We start from the raw sequence: 9,850 nt of genomic DNA, 5'->3' as shown, positions 1-9,850 counted from the left end.
GTTTGTTGCTTGTTTTTTCTCCTATTCAGTCTTGCAGTTTTCTTTTGATTTTTTCCGATGTACTTCACTCTAAAAACCATGTAAATTTCAATATTTGTAGGAGCTCATTTTTCAGCAGCTGCTGCTCAATTTGGAATATCAAAATGACAAGACGTGTTCAAGACGCTATCCGACGAAATATTCCATTACCGTACTTCGAAGCATGTCAAACGCTGTTTAAAATCAATTTTTATGCAATTTTTTTTTTCTCGTAAAATAGCGATAATATTCCAACCGGGAGACGTATCCGTTCAAACACTGAAACAAGAAAATGGAGTCTTCACATGCACGCGCGCGCCAGTGTCATTGTTCTCAGAAGGAGCACTCTCCAAAACCCCTACTGTTTTTCGCTCAGACTGCAGAGTTATCATTCCATGTTCTGGCGCCCTCAGAGCCAATGGGAGCCTTAGAAAATGTCACGTTACAGCAGAGATCCTGTATTTTTGAAAAAGAGGCTACAGAAGGCCAAGAAATGGTCAGACGGGGCACTTCCCATATAGAATCTTCTCAGGTTTTGGCCTGCCATATGAGTTCTGTTATACTCAAACAGTTTTAGAAACTTTAGGGTGTTTTCTATCCAAGTCTACTAATTATATGCATATTCTAGTTTCTGGGCAGGAGTAATAACCAGATTAAATCGGGTACTGCCCCCTATCCTAAACAGGTTAATTGACCATTTGAGTTCTCACAACCTATTTTATAGCCTCTCCTCTCAATTTAGGACTTTATTTAGGTATGTCTCTTGACTCGGATCTATGGTTAATTTACCACTTAATTAACCATTTAAGTTATCCTATTTGCACAAAATCATCTCACAGCACCTATTTTATATCCCTTAATAACCTCTCGGCCACTTCACAAAGTAAAACACTGACCTCAATTATTAAGCTAGTTTTATTTATGGTAGTGCACATGTACCTCAGGTCTTCGCGGACCTGCTCCCTTATCGATTTTGTTAATACACAAAGTAAAAACACTTTAGTGAATCTGTGTAGAATAACTAAGCTCCTATTATTGATAAATTCCAAGTATTTAGAACATCAAATCCAAGATATCTTAAATCATTCCCCCAAATTCGTAAATAAAGATTTACTGACCTTCGTCTTGTAGGCTGGGAAAAGCAATGTTGGTTGGATTCCGTCACCGTCTCTGCCGACCTTAGGTATATGCCGGCCTGTTATGGAACCCCAATGTCAGGGGACAGGTCTTTAATTTACGGGTCAAAGACCCGCCCGTGCACGGTTTTCGGCGTGTCACCTTTGGACGACAGGTATTGGATTCTGGATGAAGGACCAAATTGTTACGTGATTTAAGTTATCAATGTTCTTAAACCTAACTTGAATTAAACTACTCAGTCTGCCCCCCAGAGGGTGTAAGATTCTGGTTGAATGAAGCAGACGGAGACCCAGCTTACAATGGTCAGAACGTTTATTTACGAGAACTTTGCCTAAAAATAAGGACACAGTCTTTTTATATGTACACACACACACACACACACACAAAAGAACTCACATCAGTAGAGAACTCCACCCCACTTTAGGCGGCTGTATTTTTCCACAGTACACATACATTCTTTATCACACTCCTGCCACCTGTCTCCTAATCTTCTGCTCGACTATCCGTTTTCGGGCAGTTGTTCCCCTCCCTAACTCAGGGAGGCCCCCTTTCCTGTTACTTTCACAAGGTCGTCTTATCAACTATGCCCTGCTCATTTTGAAATAGTAACAGTGTGATAAGAGAATTATCTAATAAAGGTAAATGAATCAATAAACCATGATGAATTATTAGTCATACAGCATTGTTAATGAATAATCAATGTAGGGATCGATTAGTCTGATTAGTTCCGGAAAGTCCAGGAACCACTGGAGAGGGAAAGAAATGTGTGTATGCAATTAGTATAGAGAGATAGAGAAGCAGATGGTCAAGGGAGTAAAGCTTCAAAGAGTTCCTAACCTTGGAGGAAAAGAACAGGCTGAGCCAGAAGGTGATAAACAGTGTGAGAAGTTTATGGGGGTTGCAGGTCACCAACGGATTGTGTGTAAATGCATGTGCGTAAGTTAGCAAGAACTATATAATGACTGTTTTGTTATCCTGACACCAGAACATTCTCTGAATAAAGCCACAGAAACCTTTTGCAGAAAGCTGAGTCCTTGCCTAATTATTTTAACCCATTGTCTTGCAAACCTTGGGCATTAGTCAAGGTGAATTGATTATTATCATCAAGATATTAAATTCCTTTAACACAGTGTCCTAGTCTTAAAGTCTACTCACACACAGTATTGGATTATAGTCTTTAACACACCATTATAGCCTTATAATTCTAATACATTTCACAAAGTTACATGGTTTCAGAGTGGAATACTTTAGTCAAAACCTTAAACAGATCAATTATCTTATCACAATGGGAAAGAAAATACATTCTGGGTTGACTAATGTACAGTCGTGGCCAAAAGTTGAGAATGACAAATATACATTTTCAGTTTGTATGATGGCAATTTTCATATACTCCAGAATGTTATGAAGAGTGATCAGATGAATTGTGAAGTTCCTCTTTGGCATGCAAATGAACTGAATCCCCCCAAAAACATTTTCCACTGCATTTCAGCCCTGCCACAAAAGGACCAGCTTACATGTCAGTGATTTTCTGTCCTTAACACAGGTGTGAGTGACGAGGGAAGGCTGGAGATCACTCTGTCATGCTGATTGAGTTCGAATAAGACTGGAAGCTTCAAAAGGAAGGTGGTGCTTGGAATCATTGTTCTTCCTCTGTCAACTATGGTTTCCTGCAAGGAAACACGTGCCGTCACCATTGCTTTGCACAAAAAGGGCTTCACAGGCAAGGATATTGCTGCCGGTAAGATTGCACCTAAATCAACCGTTTTATCGGATCATCAAGAACTTCAAGGAGAGCGGTTCAATTGTTGTGAAGAAGGCTTCAGGGCGCCCAAGAAAGTCCAGCAAGCGCCAGGACCATCTCCTGAAGTTGATTCAGCCGCGGGATCGGGGCACCGCCAGTACAGAGCTTGCTCAGGAATGGCAGGTGTGAGTGCATCTGCACGCACAGTGAGGCGAAGACTTTTGGATGGCCTGGTGTCAAGAAGGGCAGCAAAGAAGCCACTTCTCTCCAGGAAAATCATCAGGGACAGACTGATATTCTGCAACAGGTACAGGGATTGGACTGCTGAGGACTGGGGTAAAGTCATTTTCTCTGATGAATCCCCTTTCCGATTGTTTGGGGCATCTGGGGGTGAAAAAAGCTTGTCCGGACAAGACAAGGTGAGCGCTACCGTCAGTCCTGTGTCATGCCAACAGTAAAGCATCCAGAGACCATTCATGTGTGGGGTTGCTTCTCAGCCAAGGGAGTGGGCTCACTCACAATTTTGCCTAAGAACACAGCCATGAATAAAGAATGGTACCAACACATTCTCCGAGAGCAACTTCTCCCAACCATCCAGGAACAGTCTGGTGACGAACAATGCCTTTTCCAGCATGATGGAGCACCTTGCCATAAGGCAAAAGTGATAACTAAGTGGCTCGAAACACAACATCGATATTTTGGGTCCATGGCCAGGAAACTCCCCAGACCTTAATCCCATTGAACTTGTGGACAAACCCACAAATTCTGACAAACTCCAAGCATTGATTATGCAAGAATGGGCTGCCATCAGTCATTAGGCCCAGAAGTTAATTGACAGCATGCCAGGGAGGATTGCGTAGGTCTTGAAAAAGAAGGGTCAACGCTGCAAATATTGACTCTTTGCATCAACTTCATGTAATTATCAATAAAAGCCTTTGACACTTACGAAATGCTTGTAATTATGCTTCAGTATTCCATAGTAACATCTGACAAAAAATATCTAAAGACACTGAAGCAGCAAACTTTGTGAAAATGAATGTGTCATTAAAACTTTTGGCCACGACTGTACATGCTGAGCTGGCAAACTAAGCAATCACTGTACTTTAGACAGCAGTACAATAGCAGATGTTTCGGTTCAGAGAAGATTTAACAAGCCCTCTTGATTGGACAGTACTCAGGAATTCTTAAACAATAGTGAACAAAAATATATCACCATGTGAAGTGTTCCCATGTTTCATGAGCTGAAATAAAAGTTCCAGAAATGTTCCATATGCACAAAAAAGCTCTGAAATTGCGCACAAATTTGTTTACCTCCCTGCTGGTGAGCATTTTTACTTTGCCAAGATAATCCATCCACTTGACAGGTGGGGCATTTTCAAGAACCTGATGACACATGTGCGCCTTGTGCTGGGGACAATGAGGCCACTCTAAAATGTGCAGTTTTGTCGCAATCCCACAGCTGTCAAGTTGAAGGCGCGTGCAATTGGCATGCTGACTGCAGAAATGTCTGCCAGAGCTGTTGCCAGATAATTGAATCATTTCTCTACCATTACCCGCATCCAACGTCATTTTTAAAATAATTTGCCGGTACTTCCAACCGTCCTCACGACCACGTGTAACCCTGCCAGCCCAGGAACTCCACATCCGGCTTCTTCACCTGCGGGATCGTCTGCGGACAGCTGATGAAACGGGAGTATTTCTGTCTGTAGTAAAGCCTTTTCGTGGGGGGAAACCTCATTCTGATGGTCTGACTCAGTGGGTGGGCCCCTGCCCAGTCACATGAAATCCATAGATCAGGGCCTAATTTATTTCAATTGACTGCTTTCCTTATACGAACTGTAACTCTGTAAAATCATTGAAGATGTTGCGTTAATATTTTATCAGCATATTAAAGATGGCGAAATATCAACCCAATTCAGTGGTCACTTAAGGGTGTAATGATATCAAGTGCATTCTATCCGTGAACTCAAACTCCGATTAGGATTCTGACAGTCAGTTTCCAGGGGGAACACAATCACATGTGGCACTGAGTGTCTTACACTCACATTGTTAATTCCAAATGGACCTCTGACCCCTACACATCTTAGGCACTCTGGTATATCTGCGAGGATTATGTCAGTGGTATTGTCAGGTCGCTATTTGTTTTGGGAACAAAACATGAAAGTGACGATTATTGTATGGGACAATATACAAACGTGTTTGAGATCATTTGAAAAAGACAATTTTTTGGAGTACTTTTATTTATTGGTTTTCAGTTTGATAAATATGAAAATATAATGAATTGGTCATTAGTTGATCTAAATGTAACGATTTGAAGGTTATTTTGGGGTGGGGTTGTGAAATTCTAGCAAAATAAATGGGGTCCACAGAAATTCGGTCCAAAAATGGTCTCCCCGCTAAAGAAGTTAATACCACTGGGCTAGTAGGAGTTACCAGCATATTTCTAGTACCGCTCATTTCAAATCAGTCAAGGGAAGTGACAAGTGCACACTTTGGGAGGAAGGACCCTATATCTCTATAGGGATTCTACTCCCTTCTGTCGTATCATGTAGAGAAGGTTTTGGCTTTGGACTTCCTTTTTCTGGGCAGCAGAGGAGGGGAGAGGGCGGTAGCCAGAGGTTCCTCTTTGACAGGTGTGGCTGAGGAGGAGGAGGAAGGGGGTGGTAACCCCAAACCAAGAGAACCAGGCTCCAGCTTGACCCTGGAGGTCTTGGGGGAGTGTGGTGAGCGAGGTGACCCAGCTTTAGGCCTCTTGGCTGGGGAGGCTTGGTGGGCGGAGGGGCAGCTGTGCTTGTTCAGACACACGGAGCAGAGAGGATTGACAGGTAGACACACCTGTTGACCAAACCCCACCAGCAACCAGTTGATCTCACTCCATAGATCCCTGTGTCGGGGAAGAGAGAGGAAGATCATCAATCACCATCCCCGTCTTCATCAAAATCATGTCAGACAGAAATCACAAGGCCAAATGTTTCCCTTTCCTGCTGTAAGGGATCTGATTGGTGGTGTGGTCCAGTGGTGTGGGGGCTGTGCTTTGGCAAAGTGGGTGGGGTTATATCCTACCTGTTTGGCCCTGTCCGGGGGTTTCATCGGATGGGGCCACAGTGTCTCCTGACCCCTCCTGTCTCAGCCTCCAGTATTTATGCTGTGTCGGGGGGCTAGGGTCAGTCTGTCACATCTGGAGTATTTCTCTTGTCTTTTCCGGTCGGTGTCCTGTGTGAATTTAAATATGCTCTCTCTAATTCTCTCTTTCTCTTTTTCTTTCTTTCTCTCTCTCGGAGGACCTGAGCCCTAGGACCATGCCTCAGGACTACCTGGCTCGATGACTCCTTGCTGTAACCAGTTCACCTGGCCGTGCTGCTGCTCCAGTTCCAACTGTTCTGCCTGCAGCTATGGAACCCTGACCTGTTCACCGGACGTGCTACCTGTCCCAGACCTGCTGTCCCAGACCTGCTGGAATCCTGACCTGTTCACCGGACGTGCTACCTGTCCCAGACCTGCTGTTTTCAACTCTCTAGAGACAGCAGGAGCGGTAGAGATACTCTCAAAGATCGGCTATGAAAAAGCCAACTGACACTTACTCTTGTGTTACTGACTTGTTGCACCCTCGACAACTACTATGATTATTATTATTTGACCATGCTGGTCATTTCTGAACATTTGAACATCTTGGCCATATGCTGTTATAATCTCCACCCGGCACAGCCAGAAGAGGACTGGCCACCCCTCATAGCCTGGTTCCTCTCTAGGTTTCTTCCTAGGTTTTGGCCTTTCTAGGGAGTTTTTCCTAGCCACCGTGCTTCTACACCTGCATTGCTTGCTGTTTGGGGTTTTAGGCTGGGTTTCTGTACAGCACTTTGAGATATCAGCTGATGTAAGAAGGGCTATATAAATACATTTGATTTGATTTGATTGGTCAGTGACTGGTTAACGAGTGACCTGATGGGTCAGAGGTACAGGAAGTGGTGTTGTCTGGTTACCTTGGTAACCAGTCTTCCAGGGCCTTGCTTGTCTCCTCTGGGTTCTTGGTCCCACCTCTCGTCCATCCGAGCTGGTTGGAGATACGGTGAACGTGTGTACACACACACACACACAAAATAAAAACAACAAAGTAGAAAAACTATCCCATTATAAAGACGCCCACTATATAATCCCAATAGAACTACCACTCTGCACAACATCACAACATGCAGACTAAAGTATGGGATTTGTAGTCCTACAGTTGAAGTCGGAAGTTTACATACATTTAGATTGGAGTCATTAAAACTTGTTTTTCAACCACGCCACAAATTTCTTGTTAACTAACTATAGTTTTGGCAAGTCGGTTGTGCATGACACAAGTAATTTTTCCAACAATTGTTTACAGACAGATTATTTCACTTTATCACAATTCCAGTGGGTAAGAAGTTCACATACACTAAGTTGACTGTGCCTTTAAACAGCTTGGAAAATTCCAGAAAATGATGTCATGGCTTTAGAAGCTTCTGATTAGGCTAATTGACATCATTTGAGTCAATTGGAGGTGTACCTGTGGATGTATTTCAAGCCCTACCTTCAAACTCAGTGCCTCTTTGCTTGACATCATGGGAAAATCAGCCAAGACCTCAGAAACAAAAATTGTAGAACTACACAAGTCTGGTTCATCCTTGGGAGCAATTTCCAAACGCCTGAAGGTACCACGTTCATCTGTACAAACAATAGTACGCAAGTATAAACACCATGGGACCACGCAGCCGTCATACCGCTCAGGAAGGAGACACATGCTGTCTCCTAGAGATGAAGTACTTTGGTGCGAAAACTGCAAATCAATCCCAGAACAGCAGAGGACCTTGTGAAGATGCTGGAGGAAACAGGTACAAAAGTATCTATATCCACAGTAAAACGAGTCCTATATCGACATAACCTGAAAGGCCGCTCAGCGAGGAAGAAGCCACTGCTCCAAAACCGCCATAAAAAAGCCAGACTACGGTTTGCAACTGCACATGAGGACAAAGATCGTACCTTTTGGAGAAATGTCCTCTGGTCTGATAAAACAAAAATAGAACTGTTTGGCCATAATAACCATTGTCATGTTTGGAGGAAAAAGGGGGAGGCTTGCAAGCCGAAGAACACCATCCCAACCTTGAAGCACGGGGGTGGCAGCATCATGTTGTGGGGGTGCTTTGCTGCAGGAGGGACAGGTGCACTTCGCAAAATAGATGGCATCATGAGGAAGAAAATGATGTGGATATATTGAAGCAACGTCTCAAGACATCAGTCAGGAAGTTAAAGCTTGGTCGCAAATGCGTCTTCTAAATGGACAATGACCCCAAGCATACTTCCAAAGTTGTGGCAAAATGGCTTAAGGAAAACAAAGTCAAGGTACTGGAGTGGCCATCACAAAGCCCTGACCTCAATCCTATAGAAAATGTGTGGGCAGAACTGAAAAAGCCTGTGCGAGTAAGGAGGCCTACAAACCTGACTCAGTTACTCCAGCTCTGTCAGCAGGAATGGGCCAAAATTCACTCAACTTATTGTGGGAAGCTTGTGGAAGGCTATCTGAAATGTTTGACCCAAGTTAAACAATGTAAAGGCAATGCTAGCAAATACTAATTGAGTGTATGTAAACTTCTGACCCAATGGGAATGTGATGAAAGAAACAAAAGCTGAAAAAAATACTTCTCTACTATTATTCTGACATTTCACATTCCTAAAATAAAGTGGTGATCCTCACTGACCTAAGACAGGGAATTTTGACTAGGATTAAATGTCACAAATTGTGAAAAACTGAGTGTTTTAAATGTATTTGGCTAAGGTGTATGTCAAGTTCTGACTTCAACTGTATATTATTTTATTTTATTTTTTATTTCCCCTTTATTTAACCAGGTAGGCTGATTGAGAACAAGTTCTCATTTACAACTGCGGCCTGGCAAAGATAAAGCAAAGCGGTGTGACACAGACAACAACACAGAGTTACACATGAAGTAAACAATAAAGAAGCCAATAACACAATAAAACAAGTCAATGACACAGTAGAAAAAAAAGAAAGTCTATATACAGTGTGTGCAAAAGGCATGAGGAGGTAGGAAATAAATAGGCCATAGGAGCGAATAATTACAATTTAGCAGATTAACACTGGAGTGATAAATGAGCATATGATGATGTGCAAGTAGAGATACTGGTGTGCAAAAGAGCAGAAAAGTAAATAAAATAAAAACAGTATGGGGATGAGGTAGGTAGATTGGGTGGGCAATTTACAGATGGACTATGTACAGCTGCAGCGATCGGTTAGCTGCTCAGATAGCTGATGTTTAAAGTTGGTGAGGGAAATAAAAGTCTCCAACTTCAGCGATTTTTGCAATTCGTTCCAGTCACTGGCAGCAGAGAACTGGAAGGAAAGGCAGCCAAAGAGGTGTTGGCTTTGAGGATGACCAGTGAGATAGACCTGCTGGAACGTGTGCTACGGGTGAGTGTTGTTATCGTGACCAGTGAACTGAGATAAGGCGGAGCTTTACCTAGCATAGACTTATAGATGACCTGGAGCCAGTGGGTCTGACGACGAATATGTAGTGAGGGCCAGCCGACTAGAGCATACAGGTCGCAGAGGTGGGTGGTATAAGGTGATTTGGTAACAAAACGGATGGCACTGTGATAGACTGCATCCAGTTTGCTGAGTAGAGTACTGGAAGCTATTTTGTAGATGACATGTTTTGTAGAGAAGACATGTCAAGGTTTTATTCATACTCATGTTCAAAGGAAGACATGGTGCAGTAAGGGTGTGTCTTCAGAAAGTATTCTCACCCCTTGACTTTTTCCACATGGTACAGCCTGAATTTAAAATGGATTACACTGAGATTTGTTTGGTCACTGGCCTACCCACAATACCCCATAATGTCAAAGTGGAATTGTTTTTTATTTATGTAATTTTTACAAATGAATTACAAATAAAAAGCTGAAATGTCTTGTCAATAAGTA

The sequence above is a fragment of the Salmo trutta genome, chromosome 32 (assembly GCF_901001165.1).
Source record: "Salmo trutta chromosome 32, fSalTru1.1, whole genome shotgun sequence".
Classification (NCBI taxonomy): domain Eukaryota; kingdom Metazoa; phylum Chordata; class Actinopteri; order Salmoniformes; family Salmonidae; genus Salmo; species Salmo trutta.
Note: the sequence above shows the minus strand (reverse complement) of the source record.